Source organism: Sciurus vulgaris, assembly GCF_902686455.1.
Source record: "Sciurus vulgaris genome assembly, chromosome: 7".
NCBI classification, from domain to species: Eukaryota; Metazoa; Chordata; class Mammalia; order Rodentia; family Sciuridae; genus Sciurus; species Sciurus vulgaris.
The window spans coordinates 34,178,193-34,198,371 of NC_136467.1; the positions used below are offsets into that span (position 1 = coordinate 34,178,193).

The window sequence follows — 20,179 nt, forward strand, 5'->3', positions numbered from 1 at the left end:
AGACAGAATTTTAAAGGCTGTGAGAGAAAAGAACGAAATTACATTCAGGGGGAAACCAATATGGATATCAGCAGATTTTTCAATCCAGACCCTAAAAGCTAGAAGGGCCTGGAACAACATTTACCAAGCCCTGAAAGAAAATGGATGCCAACCAAGAATCTTATACCCAGCAAAACTTACCTTCAAATTTGACGATGAAATAAGATCCTTCCATGATAAACAAAAGCTAAAAGAATTTACAAAAGAAAGCCAGCACTACAGAACATTCTCAGCAAAATATTCCATGAGGAAGAGATGAAAAACAAAGAAGCAAATCAGCAAAGGGAGGAATTATCCTAAAGGAATTGTCAAATAAAGGAGGAAACAAGTTGTGTCAAACAAATTAATAAATAAAATTTAAAAAATGAACCAAATGACCAGGAAACCAAATCATATCTCAATAATAACCCTGAATGTTAATGGCCTGAACTCATCAATCAAAACACATAGACTGGCAGATTAGATTAAAAAGAAAGATCCAACAATATGCTGCCTGCAAGAGACTCACCTCATAGAAAAAGATACCCATAGACTAAAGGTGAAAGGATGGGGAAAAACATACCATGCACATGGACTCAGCAAAAAAGCTGGAGTATCCATCCTCATTTCAGATAATGTGGACTTCAAGCCAAAGTTAGTCAGAAGGGATAAAGAAGGTCATTTCATACTGCTTAAGGGAAGCACAAATCAGCAAGATATAACAATCATAAACATCTATGCCCCAAACAGTGGCTCATCCATGTATGTCAAACAAATCCTTCTCAATTTCAGAAACCAAATAGACCATAACACAATAATACTAGGTGATTTTAACACGCCTCTCTCACCACTGGACAGATCTTCCAGACAAAAATTGAACAAAGAAACCATAGATTTCAATAACACAATCAATATTTTAGACTTAACGGACATTTATAGAATATACCATCCAACTAAGAGCGAATACACTTTCTTCTCAGCAGCACATGGATCTTTCTCTACAATAGACCATATATTATGCCACAAAGCTACTGGTAGCAAATACAAGAAGATAGAGACACTACCATGTATTCTATCAGATCATAATGGATTGAAGTTAGAAATAAATGAAAGAGTAAAACACAAAAACTATTCCAACGTCTGGAGATTAAACAATATGCTATTATATGATGAATGGATAACAGAAGATATTAGGAAGGAAATTAAAAAATTCTTAGAGGTAAATGAGAACAAAGAAACATCATATCAAAATCTCTGGGACACTATGAAAGCAGTACTTAGAGGGAAATTTATTTCATGGAGCGCATTTAATAAAAGAAGTAAAACTCAACAAATAAATGACCTAACACTACAGCTCAAAGCCCTAGAAAAAGAAGAACAGACCAGCACCAAAAGTAGTAGAAGACAGGAAATAGTTAAACTCAGAGCTGAAATCAATGAAATTGAAACAAAAGAAACAATACAAAAAATTGACAAAATAAATAGTTGGTTCTTCGAAAAAATAAACAAAATTGATAAACCTTTAGCCACACTAACAAAGAGAAGACGAGAGAAAACCCAAATCACTAAAATTCGAATGAACAAGGAAATATCACAACAGACACGAATGAAATACAAAACATAATTAGAAGCTATTTTGAAAATCTATACTCCAACAAAATAGAAAATTTCGAAGACATCAACAGGTTTCTAGAGACATATGAATTGCCTAAACTGAACGAGGACATAAACAATTTAAATAGACCAATTTCAAGTACTGAAATAGAAGAAGTCATCAAAAGCCTACCAACAAAGAAAAGTCCGGGACCAGATGGGTTCTCAGCCGAGTTCTACAAAACCTTTAAAGAAGAGCTCATTCCAATACTTCTCAAAGTATTCCATAAAATAGAACAGGAGGGAACCCTCCCAAACTCATTCTATGAAGCCAATATCACACTGATACCTAAACCAGATAGAGACTCATCAAGGAAAGAAAATTTCAGACCAATATCCTTAATGAACATCGACGCAAAAATTCTCAACAAAATTTTAGCATATCGCATACAAAAACATATTAAAAAGATAGTGCACCATGATCAAGAAAACTCTTAGAACTCATAAGTGAATTCAGTAAAGTAGCAGGTTACAAGATCAATGCTCATAAATCCAATGCATTTTTATACGTAAGTGATGAATCTTCAGAAAGAGAGGTTAGGAAAACTACCCCATTCACAATAGCCTCGAAAAAAATAAAATACTTGGGAATCAATCTCACAAAAGAGGTGAAAGACCTCTACAATGAGAACTATACAACACTAAAGAAAGAAATTAAAGAACACCTTAGAAGATAGAAAGATCTTCCATGTTCTTGGATAGAAAGAATTAATATTGTCAAAATGGCCATACTACCTAAAGTGCTCTACAAATTCAATGCAATTCCAATTAAAATCCCAATGACGTACCTTACAGAAATAGAGCAAGCAATTATGAAATTCATCTGGAAGAATAAGAAACCCAGAATAGCTAAAGCAATCCTTAGCAGGAAGAGTGAAACAGGGAGTATTGCAATACCAGATCTTCAACTCTACTACAAAGCAATAGTAACCAAAACAGCATGGTATTGGTACCAAAATAGAAAGGTAGATCAATGGTACAGAATAGAGGACACGGACACAAACCCAAATAAATAAAATTTTCTCATACTAGACAAAGGGGCCAAAAATATGCAATGGAGAAAAGATAGCCTCTTCAACAAATGGTGCTGGGAGAATTGGAAATCCATATGCAACAGAATGAAACTAAACCTATATCTCTCACCATATCTATGCACGAAACTAAACTCAAAATGGATTAAGGACCTCGGAATCAGACCAGAGACCCTGCAGATTATAGAAGAAAAAGTAGGTCCAGATCTTCAACATGTCGGCTTAGGACCAGACTTCCTTAACAGGACTCCCATAGCACAAGAAATGAAAGCTAGAATCAACCACTGGGATAGATTCAAACTAAAAAGCTTTCTCTCAACAAAGGAAACTATCAGCAATGCGAAGAAAAAGCCTACAGAGTGGGAGAATATCTTTGCCAATCATACTTCAGATAGAGCACTAATCTCCAGAATCTATAAAGAACTCAAAAAACTCTACTCCAAGAATTCAAATAATCCAGTCGACAAATGGGCTAAGGAAATGAATAGACACTTCACAGAAGAAGATCTACAAGCAATCAACAAACATATGGAAAAATGTTCAACATCTCTAGTAATAAGAGAAATGCAAATCAAAACTACCCTAAGATTCCATCTCACCCCAATTAGAATGGCGATTATCAAGAATACGAGCAACAACAGGTGTTGGCAAGGATGTGGGGAGAAAGGTACACTCATACATTGCTGGTGGAGCTGCAAATTAGTGCAGCCACTCTGGAAAGCAGTGTGGAGATTCCTTAGAAAACTTGGAATGGACCTACCATTTGACCCAGCTATCCTATTCCTTGGCCTATACCCAAAGGACTTAAAATCAGCATACTACAGAGATACAGCCACATCAATGTTCATAGCTGCTCAATTCACAATAGCTAGACTGTGGAACCAACCTAGATGCCCTTCAATTGATGAGTGGATAAAGAAACTGTGGTATATATATATACAATGGAATATTACTCAGCCATAAAGAATGATAAAATTATGGCATTTGCAGGCAAATGGATGAAATTGGAGAATATCATGCTAAGTGAGATAAGCCAATCTCAAAAAGCCAAAGGACGAATGATATCGCTAATAAGTGGATGATGACACATAATGGGGGGTGGGAGGGGTTAGTGTTAGGGTTAGAGTTAGGGTTAGGGAGGAGGGCAAGTATGGAGGAAGGAAGGACTGTATAGAGGGAAAAGAGGGGTGGGAGGGGTGGGGGGAAGGGAAAAAATAACAGAATGAATCAAACAACATTGCTCTATGAAAATTTATGATTACACAAATGGTATGCCTTTACGCCATGTACAAACAGAGAAACAACATGTATCCCATTTGTTCACAATAAAAAAAAAATGTAAAAAAAAAAATATGTTGTTAGTGATGGGATTTTAATGTGACCTTAATCAGAAAATCCTGTCCTAATTCATTGAGAAAGCATTTTTAAATGTAGTAAAGGAGTGTTAAACTTTGTCAAGTGATTACTCTGCATCTCTTGACATGATCATGTGGTTTTTCTCTTTTATTAATGTGGTAAATTACATAGATTTCCAAATATTAAATCAACCTTTCAGTCTTAATGTAAACCACACTTGCTCATACTTCTCATAAACATATACACACATGAATGAACACACACACACACACACACACACACACACACTGCTGGATTTTATTAGCTGAGTTTTCGTTATTTATTTTTGTTATTTGTTCATAGGAGACACATTATCCATTGAAACAGATTATCTTTAGTTTTTTCTTCCCCTTGCACTGTCTTTGGTATTGAAGTTATGCTGGCTTCTTGAAATTAATTGAAAAAAAATTCTTCTTCTGTTATCTGGAAGAGCTTGTGAAGATTAGTATGACGTCTTCCTTAAAAATTTGTTAAAGACTAGGGATGTGGCTCAGTGGTACAGTGTTTATCTGGCCACAGGTTTGATCCCTAGCATCAAAAAAAAAAAAAAAAAAAGGTTGAATTCAGTAGTGAAGCAATGTGAGCCTGTGAGAAGATTTTTTTTAACTATAAATTGAATTTCATTAACAAGTATAGCACTACTATTAAGTTTTCTGTGTTTTCCTAAGTCAGTGGCCATACTATTTATCTTTCAAGGAATTTATCCATTTTATTTAGGTTTTTATTTTTTTAATTTGTTCCTCTTAGTTATCCATGACATTAAAATCTATGTTGACATATTTGTACAAACACGGAGTATATCTTATTCTAATTAGGATCCCAGTCTTGTGGATGTACAGGATGTTGAGATTCACTGTGGCGTATTCATACATGTATATTTAGGTTTTTAAATTTATTTGCACTTTTTTTTCACAACACCCCCACTTTTTTTTTTCTTTTTTTCTTTTATTTTTTTTGAGACAGGGTCTCCCTATGTTGTTCAGACTGGGCTTACACTGTGATTCTCCAGTCTCGGCCTTCCCAATAGCTGGAATTACTGCATGCACCACTATATCTAGCTTCGATTTCCCTTTTTTATCTTTTAAATATCTGTCAGGCCTATAGAAATCTTTCCTTATTCATTACCACTATCACTAATTTTGCATTTTCTTTTTCTTATCTCAATGAATCTAGAAAATGCTTTATCAATTTAATTGATTTTTTATAGACTGAGTATTCGTTGTTGTTATTTTACTTTCTGTATTGTGTGTCCTTTTTATTTCACTTATTTATGCTCTTATCTTTATTTCTTTCTTCTGTTCACTTTGGGCTTAATTTCTTCCTCTTTCTCTAACTTCTTAAGCACAAATCATTGATTTGAGATTTTTTTCTACTATAACATTTAAAACTATAAGTTTTCCTTTAGTCATTAATGGAGCAGTAACCACAAATTTTCAATGTCCCTGATTTTTACTTTCATTCAGTTCTTAATTTATAAATGCTCTATGGTTTCTTCTTTGACACATGGATTATTTGTAAATTTGGTGTTTAATTGTGAAATATGTAGGCACTTTCTAGTGTCTCATTTTTCTTTCTAAATTCTTCTATGGTCAGAGAATGTAATCCACAATATTTCAAACTTAAATTTGAATTTATCAGTTCTTGTTTTATGGTCCAGATTATGATTAATTTTGGTGACAATTTAATGCATACTTGAAAAGGAAGTTTATCGTGTTGTTCTTGGGTGGAGTTCTATAAACCTCAATTATATCAAATTGAGAGCATTATTCAATTCTGTCAGTTTTGGGGTTTTGGTTCATGTATTTCGAAGCAGTGTTATTGGGTCCATTCTATATATATATATATATATATATATATATATATATATATATATTTTTTTTTTTTTTTTTTTTTTTTTTTTTTTTTTTGTGGTACTGGGGATCGAACTCAGACCCTTGTGCTTGCGAGGCAAGCACTCTACCAGCTGAGCTATCTCCCCAGCCCTCCATTCATATTTAATACTGTTTTATCTTCTGGATGAAGTTTCCCTTTACCATTATGAAAGGACCCATTTGATCCCTGACAATCTTCCTTCTGAAGTCCACTTTGTCTGTTATTAGGGTAGCCATTGCAGCTTTCTTATACATCATATCCCCATGGTCTGTATTTCCATCCTTTTGTTCTAATATGTATCTTTAAATTAAAATGGGTTTCTTGTAGACAGAATATAATTGAGTCTTATTTTTTGTAAATAATACTCACCTTTATTGGAGAACATAACTTTTGTTTTCCCAAGGATTTACTGTTCCATATCTTCTTTCCTTCCTTCTGTGGACCTGATTTTGAGTTTCAGTTCATTTAATTTTCATTCCACCTGAAGAATTTTCTTCAATATTTCTTGAAATGCAGGTTTGTACAGCAGACAACTGATCTTCTTAGCTTTTGTGTCTGAGGGGGAAAAAGGGGTTTGACTTGTTTGTTTTAGTTTTTGAAGACTATGTTTTGCTGGTCAAAGAACTCTGTATAGATATATTTTTCTATCAGTGCTATAAGATGGTTTGCATAGTTTCTGACCAGAGTCTGCAGTTATATTAAAATTGTAGAAGCTTTTAAGAATTTGATTATACCTTGCTATGGGCCTGAATGTGTGAAAGTACAAATATGTAGATGATTATTCTTATTGAAGTTTGTCGAGCTTCTTGAATTTGAGGAGGGGGATATTTTACAATTTTCATAAAATTTGGAAAAATTTGAAACAATTATTTCTTCAATTATTTTTCTGCCCCTCTTCCAACTGTAGTATCCTCCTTTGGCTCCATATGTCAGACTCTGATATTGTTCCATAGGTCATTAAGGCTGTGCTTTATTTTTTTCAATTGTTTTCCGTAGTTACTTTTGGACAAATTCTATTTTCCTATCTTCAATTTCACTAATTTCTTCTTTCACCATGTCTAATCTGCTATTAAATTCCTTCAGCAAAATTTTTTTTCTAGTATTAGGGTGTTTTTAATTTCCGGAAGTTCCATTTTTGCTTTCCTCTTTTCTCCTTATATCAAGTTTCTATTTTTCCCTTAAAATATAGTTATGATTTTTTTTCCAATTATCTTGTCTAATAATTTCATTATCTCTGTTATCTCACAGTCTATTTCTCTTAGAAATATTTGGCCCTGGCATGCATCACATTTCCTGCTTCTTGGTAAGACAAGCAAATTGTTATCAAATGCTGAATTTTGTCATTATTAGGTTGTTGAATATCTAGAGTTTCTTGTCTTCCTTTAAAGAGAAGTTCCTTGTTTTAGAAAGCATTAGTGCTTTATTTTAATAATTTTCCAGAATGATTCTGGTGTTGAATTTAGCCCAGGTCTACTACTAAGGCAATACAACACTAAGATATCTATCGAATGCCTTGGGTGATCACTAAGGGATCTCCATTTCTCCTAGCCAGAGCTCAAACATTGCCTTTTCCTGTGAAAATTCTGGAAATTGTTTTTACAACATCCTAGAGACACCTTGTGGGGTGTCACTCTACACAAGGGTAGCATAGGACTTAGCAAAGATCCCTATGCAGATTCCTTCTTATGTGTAGTTTCCCATTTTTCAGAACTTTGTCCCACAACTTCCAGCAAGCTCAGCTTTCTGCAGCTTTGATCTTCAACTCAGTGAGGCTACCAGGGATTTTGGATGCCTCTCCTAGTCTGGAATTTGCCTTTTGGATAAAAGTTAAAAGAGTTTGGGATCTGTTTCTCTTCCATTAAGGATAACCAACTTATGTGGCCTGTTGTTCAATATCTGAAAATGGTTATGTTACACACTTTGTCCACTTTTCTATTTCATTATAGGGAAAAGTTTGGTCTGTTCATTTCTGTTTCATCATGTCTACAAGTGGAAATTTGGAATAGTTTTCCATGAATGACATTGTGAGTTGAGGCAATGTATAAAGAGGTCCAGGTGATAAAGTATGGCACATTATTGGGGTAAGGGCCGTGCTCTCCATTTCTGAGAAACAGTTATGGCTCTACCCAGTAAGGACTGCAGGGAAGTTTTATCACTTCAATGGTTTTCCATCTTTGGGACTGAGCAGACAACACCACTCTGCTCGGGGCGGCATCCTTCCAGTGGGAAACAGGGAAGGCATATCAAGGAATATTAAACCCTCAGAAGTTGATATCTGGGCAATTGCCTAGCAGAAGAATGGTAATAAATAGTAGCTAGAGGACAAAACAGTGGATGGCCCTCAATATAAATTCTTGCCTGGTGAACCAGGAAGGGGAAACCTGGCAAATGACCGACTTACAGCAGGCTACATAGATTCCAAAACTCTGACTTCCAAAGTTTCAGCTCTAGCAACAATGGTAAAACTGAAATTCTCATCACACAAAATATTCAAACGTATTTATTGATCATTTTTTGTGAACAAAGGTAAAGATCCTTCTCCTTGAAGACCTCCAAGGCAACCTAGTGATACAATTAACTGCATTAATTCTAGGGTTATCAGAGTATGTTCAGGGTATAATGAGAGCACAAGGAGAAAACACTGCTGTTGGGATGACAGACAAACCTATAGCATTCAAAACAGATCTTCCACTATAATAGTACCATCTTCCAAAGGGGTTACCCAGCCAGAAAAGATACAGTTCATTTTCTTTACCAATGAGGTAGAGATAGCGGTCTACTAAATTGGTTTTCTGTTGTTGCTGTTGTTACTTTTTATCTTTAATACAGTACATTATCTTGTTCCAGTGTGAAAGACCAACCATGGAAGAGTTTTCCAGTATGCTCAGCAGAATGATGCTGATACAGATACATTTCAATGCTCTGTCTGGTTACTGGACTCCTCGGCTTCCGAATACAAATCTTTCATAATTCCAAGAGTGAAGTTTTTTAAAGCAAAGAGAGAACATGGTCAACCTCAAAGGAAATTCAATACAAAATTAAAACAGAAAAGAAATCCAGGAGCAGTTGTAATATATTTTTAAGAAGACCCTAGAAAGTACAGAATTGAACCCAGTAGCAAACTTGAACAATTCAAATGGCCCGATATGAGTCATTTGAATAAGTCGAACAAGTTTCCACACAGCTATCATCTAGACTCCATGGCCCACGACACATCTGCTTCTTTATGGAGGTATACTATTAGAAAACACACAAAAAATTTCACTCTGTAGACTATTCCCCATCTACCCTATCTCAAATTACAAAACACCTCTCCCCAGCCCCTGTACAATAAGTGTAAGTGAGTGTGTGCCCATGTGTTGAACAGCTGAAAGTAGAGGTTGCTGCTTTGATTTACTCAGCAGGTATTGATCTATCTGCTAAACATGTTAACCTCAGTGGGAATTCAAAGCACTATATTAATTCCCTCCCTAAATAATGGTTTCCAGCATATGAAAGAGCAGAACTCAGCAGCAAAGAGGATGTATTACTTATAATGGGAGCTAGAAATATCCCTCAGGCAGTAAGATTCAAGCCCTGCTTCTTCTCACCTCGAATAGATTTCCAACTCGATTTTGTCATGCACAGAATTGTGCTGTGCAGCACAGCCTGTGCAGAAAACACCGATGACAGTTGAAAGGTCAGCAGTTTTCCAGGGAACAAGGGAATGTGCTACTTGAGATGATCTCACTAGCAAAAGAATCGGTTAAGAGCCTAACAACAAAAAATTTTAATTAAAAACTGAATAATTATGTTTCCATAAGCAGAGACTAAGGAAAGCCCGCAGGGAGGGGAGTTTTCTTCCATCATGCCTCTGGAGGACATATATTTGAACATGCCCAAAATAGAAAAGGCAAATTGGAATACATATGCTTTAAATAGATGAAGCTCCTGTGAAATATGAGGAGAAACAGCATTTCAGCAGGGCTTTATTTACTTCATTTCTTCCAGGATGTCAAAATGCTGTCTGTGGAAGTTCTGCAGTCATGAGTCTTTCTACACTCTTCCTTCATCTTGTATTCAGCAAAAAATAAGAAAATTATTTTTGTATTATGCTAAGTGAAAGAACTGAGCTTCAAATGAGTACATACTGCATATTTCCATTTATGTGACATTTAGGTAAAGGCAAAAACATAGGAATAGAGGACAGTTAAGTGGTTGCCTAGGGTTGGAGGGAGGAGAGTCTGAACACACAGGGGTAGTTTGAAGGTATTAGGTGGGATGTTCAAATTGTTCTTTCTCTTGTCTGTAGGACTGGTTACAAGAATCTATGCATGTGTACACCCTCAGAGAATTGTACATACCCCCAAAATTGAATTTTTACTGTACTGGAAGAGTTAACTTTAAAAAAAGAGTGCCTATTTTGTACCAATACGACAGGAAGATTCTACTTGTTTTAAAGATGCTGATATTCAGCATCTCATCTACAGTCATCACCAGCATCATTACAACATTCATCATCAGAGCTTTATTAGAGCGTTATTATTTCCAGTGTCATTACAGCATTGTTACTTCAGTGCCACCATGGCTCCCTAAGACTCTTACCTAAGTAATACAACCCAAATAAAGCAATTCATGGCTGCTGTGAGGCACCCGCTCTTCCCATGTCCGGGACCTCATCCCCTCTCTCTAGCATTAGGGGCCACTATTTTTAAATACATAACTAGAAAGATACATAAATAGTACGATTTTTTTTCTCTTACATAAATTTATGGTATGACTCACCATAAATTATTTTTCCTTCATTATTTCTTCCTTAAAATAATAATGAGAAATTGTAAGAAAAATTTATTATTTGCTCATTTTCAAAAAAAATTTAGTTGTAGATGGTCCCAATACCTTTATTTTATTTATTTATTTTTATGTGATGCTGAGGATCAAAACCAGTGCCTCACATGTGCCAGGCAAATGCTCTATCACTGAGCTACAACTCCAGTCCTTGTATGCTCATTTTGAGACAGTATTTGCCTTGTCACTGGTTATCAATGATGCCATGACGTAAGAGTCTAAAGTCAACTTACGTAGATTGCTCCTTTCCTTGTTCTCTTTGGTTTCCTTCCCTTTTGCCATTTTCAAGTTGTTAATGAAGGCTACAGTGGCATTTTATTTTTGAGCATGTACTGTTGAAATAGTGTTGTCTTCAACTTCAGCGTCAACATCAGAGAGTAAAGACTTCCCACTGGAGGTTACTGGGGATTCAGAGAGCCATCCACAGGCCTTTCTAATGCTCTACTCGACACCCTTGTCTGAAGCAAGCCATTTCTATTAGGCTGTGTTGCTGGGAATGGGAGTGTCCACACCATTTCTTCTTCGAGATTTTTAAGTCCTGTGTTAGTAGCAAATACACAGTAGGGAAAGAACCATCCTCTCGTGAAGTGTCTCGGGATCTCTCACTAGGAATCTCTGGACATTTGCCATACTGGCTCCTAGTGCTAAATATTTGCATCTCTACCCTTGAGAACAGTAAGCTCCTACCTCCTCCTATTTGTCCCCCATCCCCTGTTATCTTATCCTTCTCTACCACTGTGACTCTATTTGCCCCCCTCTATTAAGGACAGCTTCTATGAAGGCTTCTGACCTCTGTTTACCAGTTTCCTAGTCCCAGACATTTGACTGAGCTTCTCTAAGAGTTCTCTCTGGAGACTTTGCTTACATTTCCCATCTTGCACTGATGGAAAGTGAACCTCATTTTAATTCTAGATCCTCAGTCATACTTTCCAAAGGAAGTATCTTCAATGACTTCTTAGATATCCTTCCAGAGCTTTCCCTGTATATGTCTGCTCCATACAACAGGTAAATCCCATTTATAAATAGAAACATCCATATTTCTAAATAACTATCTTTTAGTAGCAGCATAATTGACACATACCATAACTTACTAATCAGACATTTATTTATTGAATTTGTTTCCTTTTTGATGTTGTTATCGTAAACTATGCTGCAGTGAACGTTTTTGCACTTCCATATTTTTGCAGACTGATGCAAATGTAATAGTTGAAAAAATTTGAAATGGAATTAACTGCTGGCTTAACACTTTTTCTTTATTCTTCATCACAGATTTCATTTAATTGCCTCCCTGAAATGTGGTATCAATTTATATTCCTACCAAAGGATGTGAGAGCTCCTAATTCAAATACCTACATCCGGCCCATGTCTTATCAAACTGTTAAATCTTTACTTCTAGGATTTCTTTTTAAATCCATGAATGGTAAATCTCATTATTGATTTAAGTTGTTTCATTTAAGTAACAGTAGCCTATGGTCAACCATGTTTCAGTTACCCCGAGTCAACCCTGCTTTCCAACCTTCAGTTACCAATGATAAATCAGACTGGAAATATTAAATGTAAAATTTTAGAAATGGACAATGTGTATGTTTTTAAATAATTTTTATAGTATAATTGTTCTACCTTATTACTTATTGTTATTTGTCTCTTATGCCTAATTTAAAATTAAACTTTTCCCATAGTTATGTATATACAGGAAAAGATATGATATATATTTGGTTCTATTCTATCCATAGTCTCAAGTATTCTTTGGGAATTTTGGAACATATCCACTTTAGATTAGGGGGACTACTTATATAAGTGAGATCCATATCTTTATGTATGATTTTGGTGAATTTGTATCTTTTTCTGGGAACCACATTTTTTGCCCATTCTAGGATTGATTGAGATTTTGACATGAGACCCTCAGAAAACCGATCAAAGGGTGTGAGCTCTTTTCTGCCTCCTCAAGCCCTAAAAAGACCCACCACCATTCCGCTCTTATAGCTGATCTCCAGGACAGGAGCAAGGGTCACTTCCAGGTAAGGCTAGACACCTTTCCTTCACTACCACCAGGAATTTGGCAAAGGACCTCTCTACTCTCAGATTCCCCAGGCTTAAAAAGAGGGAAACTGTGCCAGCATCACCCCCAACCAACTACCCAGAGCAAGTCAGGGACAGCCCTTCAGTCTCCACTGCCTCTAGCTCCATGACCTCTCCCTGCTTCTTCTCTCCTCCCTCAGGACTGAGCCTTCATCTGGCCTGGCAGAGACAATGGAAACTTCATTCAGTCTATTCATTTTGCTGTGACCACTTTGTTGAACCAACAGGACTGTGACTGTTATCCAAACACAGCTTTGTTTTTATTTCCCCCATCCTTTAAACTTCAGTCTGCGTTGGGGATCTCCACCAGGATAAACATTCTGGCAGGGCTTTGGATGTTAGGGTTTCTCTTTTGTATTATCTATATTACTGCAGTCACTTCCTGTCATAAGTGCCATCATTTTTTCATCTTCAGAGTGTCCAGTCCTGTAATAGAACTCCACCCCATTCAAGGCTCCTCTTCTTCCCACCCTGCTCGGGCTGCTTCAGCAGAGGAGGCGGAGAGCGGTGTGGTCCTGCAGGTCTGACCTCCCTCTTGCCTCCTCCATGGCTCCATCATGCTCTTCACCCCAATAAGAGCACATGCTCAGGCAGGGAGAAGAAACCAGGGGCACCTCGGCTGGGTGGCTTTGTGCTCTCAGGGGCTGACTTTTCCAGCTGGCTTTCAGAGGTGTTCTCCTGGGGCTCTTCCACAGTACCCCTAAGTCCCTTCCTTGCCCCGGGAAGATGCAGCTCTGCTGATCACCTTCCCCAGGTCTTCCACCTTCTCAGTCCTGGGCCACACACTGCAAGCCCTGCCTAGCTTCCCTTCCTGGGGGAACAGTGTGCACCCTGGTGACAGGTGGGTCCCCAAGCAGCAGCACCCACCCAGGAGTGAGCTGCTGCATTCTCTCCTTCGAGATCTCCCAGGTGGGAGTGTGGCCACCACCATGGTCTGCTTTAGTTGTCTCCACGAGGTCTCATGCACCAGTCCTGGGTGTCTCCAATGACCCCAAATGGAGTCCAGAAATCCCTATCCAGCCAAGTTTGAGGAGAGGATGCAGTGTCAAATATTTAAAAACACATGAGCTTTAGCTAAAGTGAAAAAAATAGGTGTGGGGTTCATGACATGCTGCTCCAAAATATGGTACCTGGTATTTGAGAAAATAGCTGAAGCAGGAAGGACTCTCTGGCCTTCTCCCACTTTTCTCCCTGGAATACTCTGATCTTCCTCCTATCATAAGACTCTCATTGGAAAGACACCCTCCTACAGCAGAGGAAAACATCCTGACCTCTAAAGAATTATGGACACAGGGAAGAATCTGCATGAACAAGCCTGGTCAAGTTTCCCCACTTTATCACCCTCAGAAAATACTCCCCTGTGTTCATACTTGAAACTTAACTTTTCATATTTAGCAGAAAAATGCACAATTTCCCTATTTATTTGGGCCTCCATTTCTGAAGGCTCCTATTGAAATCAAGCTCTTGCTCAATTGGCCACAACTTTCTGCTCGGCATTTACTAAAAAGGTTTACAATTGTATATATATCTTTGCAACTCAGGAGCATCCCTTAAAGACCCAAGAATGTAACCATCAAAAGAATGAACCAGCCCAGGCACCTGTCAACAGATGAAAGGATTAAAAAAACAGCACAGATGCACAATGGAGTTTTACATATCTGTAAAGAAGAATAAAATTATGACATTTGCAGGAAAATGGATGGGAGGGAGAACATCATATTAAGTGAAATAGACTCGGAAAGACAAGAATGTGTTCATTCTTGTATCTGGAAGCTAGAGAGAAAAAGTGGGGTGGAGACTTCATGAAAGTATACAAGGGAGACCAGTCCAGTAGAGGATGGGGAGGGGAGAAGGGAGGGAAAGGAGAGGAAATGGGGAATGAAACTGGCCAAATTATGTAACTGCATGCACAAATATATAGCAATGAATTCCACCATTTTGTGTAAATATAATGCATTAAAAAAAAAAAAAGACCTCTGTCTCCCAGACTCCGTAGGACAGAATCCTAACTTTGATAATTGCCGTTCAACAGATGCCACAATCTCATGTACACTGTACTTTTTACTTCTGACTCTACTGAGTCCCTGTACACCTCCTCCCACTAAAACACCCAAATCTGAATGGATTAAGCACTTTTCCCTACTAGTAGGCATTTTAAAATAATTTCTTCATTCCTAATTATCATGTATGATCTTCTACAGGACATTTCCTGGAGGCACCTTAAATTTTGATGTTAGGATGGCCCTAAGCTGATGAAACTAAAAATCTAAGACCAAAGGAATGTTCAATTCAGGACTGGGAGCTTCATAGACTAAAATCAAGAGTGAAGATGTGACCATGAAATTCCAATAGAGTGCTAACACAGTAAAAACCTTGAAATATGCCAACTGTGTCCAATCAAGACCTAAGACATTATCAAACTCATTAAATCCAAAAACCCTAAAAAGCCCTCTGCATTGGCCAATCTGGGAGACAGATTTGAGCCTATTTCCTATCTCCTTGTCATTTAACCTTCAATAAAGCTCTTTCTGCAAAATCTGGTGTTAGAGTGTCAGCTTCTATGTATATCAGGCAGTGAGCCCTTGCTCAGTATAACTGTGACATATAGAACCTACATAAATGAATTTACGTGCTTTGTTATAGGTGCCTCAGCCCTGATGCTAGTGATGAGAAGAAATATGTCTTTTCCTCTAAACAGTTTTTACTTAGTAACTTCTGTAGCAGGGGAAGGAGCTGGGCTTCATTTCAGTTTCAGGGGTTACAGGCATTCGTTTTAAAGGAAGATGAATGCGTAGTGGTGTGGGGGAGCAAACCAGGAGCTGGAGTACAGTCAGGGGAGGGAAAATGACAAAGAGTAGGTAAGATTATTGTGCACAGGCAGAAGGGGCAGGACATCTTGTCCACTGACTGGCATTTATGGAAGTAGGCTTTTACCCTCTCAAAGAAAAAGGGATTATATTTCAAAGGAATGGCTTTCAAGTACTTCAGAGAGACATCCTTGGGTTATAGGAAATACGCTTCTTAAAGGAACAGAGGGCAAATTTACAATTATCAGTCTTCTTTAGTGAACACTCTATGAAAGGGAGGTCAGGGGCCCATGGTCAAGTGTTGGCTGGAACAAATGGCAAATTTCTTTGTGAAACCTTGAACTCTCCCAGACAGGAACTCAAAGGAGACACAGCCTTCGGCAGCAAGAAGACATGGTAGAGTTTGGCGAAGTCTCTTGGTGCAGAGGTTTGGGTGAATTCCTTTGAAAGTTTTTGCATTCCCAGCAGACACTCTCTAAAATGGAAAAGGTAAGGTATAGAGCAGAGTCTGCTCCAAATACCTTTTTATTTTTCTTTATGTTTTTAATCTCTACATCTACCCCCCAAAATCATACAAACCAAGATAATTCATGCCACAGTGAAATCATAACTCCCATCACAACTGATCCTTTCCACCATATTTCAAGTGCAGTAACAGGTATTCTGATTCATGTCACACAAAATATGCAGGTAGGTGCCTTCATGTTTCTTTTTCCATCTGAATACTTCATAGTATGTGGACAGAGCTCCAGAAAGCATGTGCTCTTTGAGACTAAATTACTTCTTGATAAAGTAGAGATGAGGAGTATTAACTGTTTCATGCTCCTGGGAGAGCACTATTTAATAGTAAGCCCCCAACTGTCCAGTCACAGAGGGTTTGAGAAATGTGGGGGGCATATGTAGTTGCCATGTTAACTGGAGTCTGCTGCTGGCATTCAGTGCCTGGGGGTCAGAAATGGGAACTTCCTTCCATGCACAGAACCTCTCACAAATTGCCAAATTGGGCCATGTGTTGAATTCTGATTTAGTGCAATGTGTTAATCGTGTATTAGGATTTTTTAGTTGTAAACAACAGAGCCAACTTTAGTAATTTTAAGTGGAAACGGAACTGATTAAAAGATATTCAGTAGCTCATGGAATTCTCAGAAGGTCAAGAGAATCAGGCTGAGTGGGCCAGCGGCAGGAGCAAGGCTATTACACTGCCAGCGGCTCCACAGGGACCCTGTTGCTACCGCCTACTCAGGGCATGGATACCCCAGTAGAGACTTTTCCACTCCTGCTCTTTAGAGATGGATCTATTGCCACCATCTTCACCAGAATAGAGAGACTCCATGAAGGGTTTACCATTCTTGGTAGAACCCAGGTTCCCCATCTGAGCCTCAGTGACATAGAAGGCTGAGATGATGAGTTCCAAGCTGCCATGCTGGGGTTTCTATCCTGGGGAAGTAGGGCTCACATGGTAGGTAGCTGCATGAACAGGAAAGGTGCTCAGAAAGATGCTGGGCCATCATTAAGCAAATGTACACTAAATCTTCAAAAGTCCTTGTCATATGCCTCTCCCTGAAGACACTTTACAAGCACGGACATGGTAAATTTGTCTTCCAGAATCTTAAAAAGATATGCCGAGTCTCTCCCTACCATTACATATTTGTGTTAATTTTTTGCCTCAATTATCATATCAGATATTCTTTGGATTGGTGCATATGTATTCTTTCCTGACCACTGTAATTTCTGTCCAGCTGTAAAGATTCTTAATTTCTTTGTCTTCTCACTGCCTACAACTTTACATATCCCATGTGAGTGTATTCAAAAAGATGTTTTGAAATTATGGAAAAGATAAAATATATGTGATTGAAAAAAGTTAGTGAAGAAATTATAGTGCCTTTTGGTTCAAAGACAACATAGATTGTGCCCAGGTGGTTTTGAGTAGGAACTGTGGGGAGTAATTTGGTGTGCTGTACTACTTGGTAATATGGTTACTAAAGAACAAAAGCTGCACACACTGTATCTGCTTAAGTTGGCAGGACAACAAGCAGGACTGTAGCTTTCTTAAAATGAGTAAAAAAATGTATCATAAATACATAGGGCAGTGTTATATAGTAGCTTTTCAGAAATAATTTGAATCATTATGGGAAAAGCAATATTGCTTTACTGGAAACAATGAATTGATTTGTCAGTTTTATTTTTCCTACCTTTGATGAATAACAGAATGCCTTGGCCTTCCAATAAGTGACTAATGTAGGGATATGTAGAGAAATAAATATTGCAGTTTTCATCTTGAAATCATCCCAAATTACCTGCATCTATCAGTTACATTTAATGGGTACCAATAAGTGGTTCTGAGCAGATTACACTGCAGATGATAATAGCGCCTACCTTCTGAAGCTCTCAAATTACCTTATAAATGAGCCTTATTATCCCCAAAACAGTGATCCAAGAAAGAAGGGCTGTAGCTTGTATCACAATTTTAAATTCACTGACTCTGAGTGAATTGGTGTAATATTCATTTTTACTGTAATGAAGTAATCTCGAGGTTTGTTTTATTAGCATGTGTGTGTGTCCTACTATCAAATTCATGTAGGAACCTGGAAAGTATTTTTTAAGTGTGCTGGGTTTATTTATTTTTCACATGAATTCCATAAAACTGCAAAACTAGGTATTCAAGAATGCACCTATGCTTTGTTTCAAGAAAAGAATAATCATAGGTGATATTTGAAAATGCTGAAAACAAAGAGTGATATTGGGTTATCCATTTATTAATTTATATTTGGAGACGCTATAGGATTATTTTCTCTGATTATATAATAAAATAAATTCTTGTTATGTAACATGGTAGCTGATTTATGGATCCACAACTGAGTGAACAAAGGGGCAAACACATCTTATTGATCAGAGTCCTGAAATGAACATAAAGTCAAATCGCTTTCATTATCCCTTTCCTGGAACATGGGATGACTAGGAGATGACACACTTGGGGGTTTGAAGTAAATAATTTGAATCTTAAGTATGCTCTAGATATAAATCTAGTACAGGTTAAGCATCCCTAGCCCAAAACTTTGGAATCTGAAATGTTTCAAAATTCAAAATTTGGGGGGCACTGGCATGACACCATTAAGTGGAAAATTCCATACCTGACCTCATGTGATGGGTTGTAGTTAAAATGTGGTGCACTAAAATTTGCATAATTACCTTTAAGCTATGTGAATAAGTGAATTTCATGGATCCTCTACCTAAGACGTCTCAAATACTCCAAAATCTAAAAAAATTCAACCTCTCAGGCCCTTCTTATCCTAAGCATTTCAGATAAGGGATACAAACCTGTACATTCCAAGGGCCTCCAGTTAGTCTATGCTGAGAAGAAGACTGAAACTATCTAAGATTGTACAAATGGGCCCAGGTTCAAAGCTGACAAAATCTTGTTCTGCTATTGATCCTTATCACATACGATATGCTATTTTTCTAGTGACTGATTCCCCAAAATGTTGGAAGCTGGCTATAAAATGTGAATAGATGCCACTGGGGTCTCCCTGCATAAAACTGACAGCCAAACCAAGTGAAACAGAATGTAAAATCTTCTGGAAGTTTAAGCCTCTATTCCAACAGATGGGAGAGTGTGGCCCAATCTAGGTGGCCACACATGATGTAACCTGAGTGGCACTGTGGCATAGTTACAAAGATTGCTGCTCTAGGATCCTTGAAATCACCTGGTCAACCTCTTCCAAAGTACAGACTGGGAAGTGAGGCTCAGGAATGTGAATTGGTTTGCTCTGGATCATAGTCAGTGGTGGGCCCAAGTCTGGAAGCTCTAGCCCCCACCTCCTGGCACCGTCACCAGCCATGCAGCCTCCCTATAAAGAAAGGCTGTATCATATACAGAAGCAACTGAGGATAACATGCTCTGGCTATGTGACCTAAAGAGCAATTATTCTACCACTCTTATTAATGGGAATAAAGTTATTTTGAACATATCAGATCCCATACTTAGATTATGAACTAATGTCATATTAGGTTTAAAAAAAGGAAAATGAAGGAATTTTATTTTATACCTTCCATTGTTTTTTATAAACCTGCTTAAATGAATATTTCATTGATAAGGACTGGAATCCTTTAGCCTCAATCACATCAGCTGATCACTCTCACATGTGTTCACAGAAATACAGAGCTGCGTGGGAGCTGGTTTAATCAAAAGAAAGTGACTTTCCCTGTGTTACACATCCTTAATTTGTGATGTATATGGTACTTGGAGGAGAAGGGAAGTGTTATATTGTAGAAAGTGTCAGCTTTGAAGTAGAACAGATCCAAATTTAAATTTAGTCATACCGTTTATTAGCTTTATGACCTTGGGCCATTGAACCATGTACAGCCCCAGTTTCCTAATCTGAAAAAAAGTGCTAATTACTTCCTAAAAGGATCACTGAGGAAAGAAAGCAATCACCTGACTGATTTGGCCTGAGCATTAGTGGATATTTAACAAATGGAAACATGTTAACTCAACCA

General features: G+C 37.6%; 1 protein-coding gene across 1 annotated transcript in view; it reads right to left on the bottom strand.

Annotated features, from left to right (window-relative positions):
• The window catches only part of AKAP7 (A-kinase anchoring protein 7), a 205,448-nt gene that overhangs the window by 6,260 nt on the left and 179,009 nt on the right, over nt 1-20,179 (bottom strand). The gene's annotated exons all lie outside the window — the stretch shown is intronic.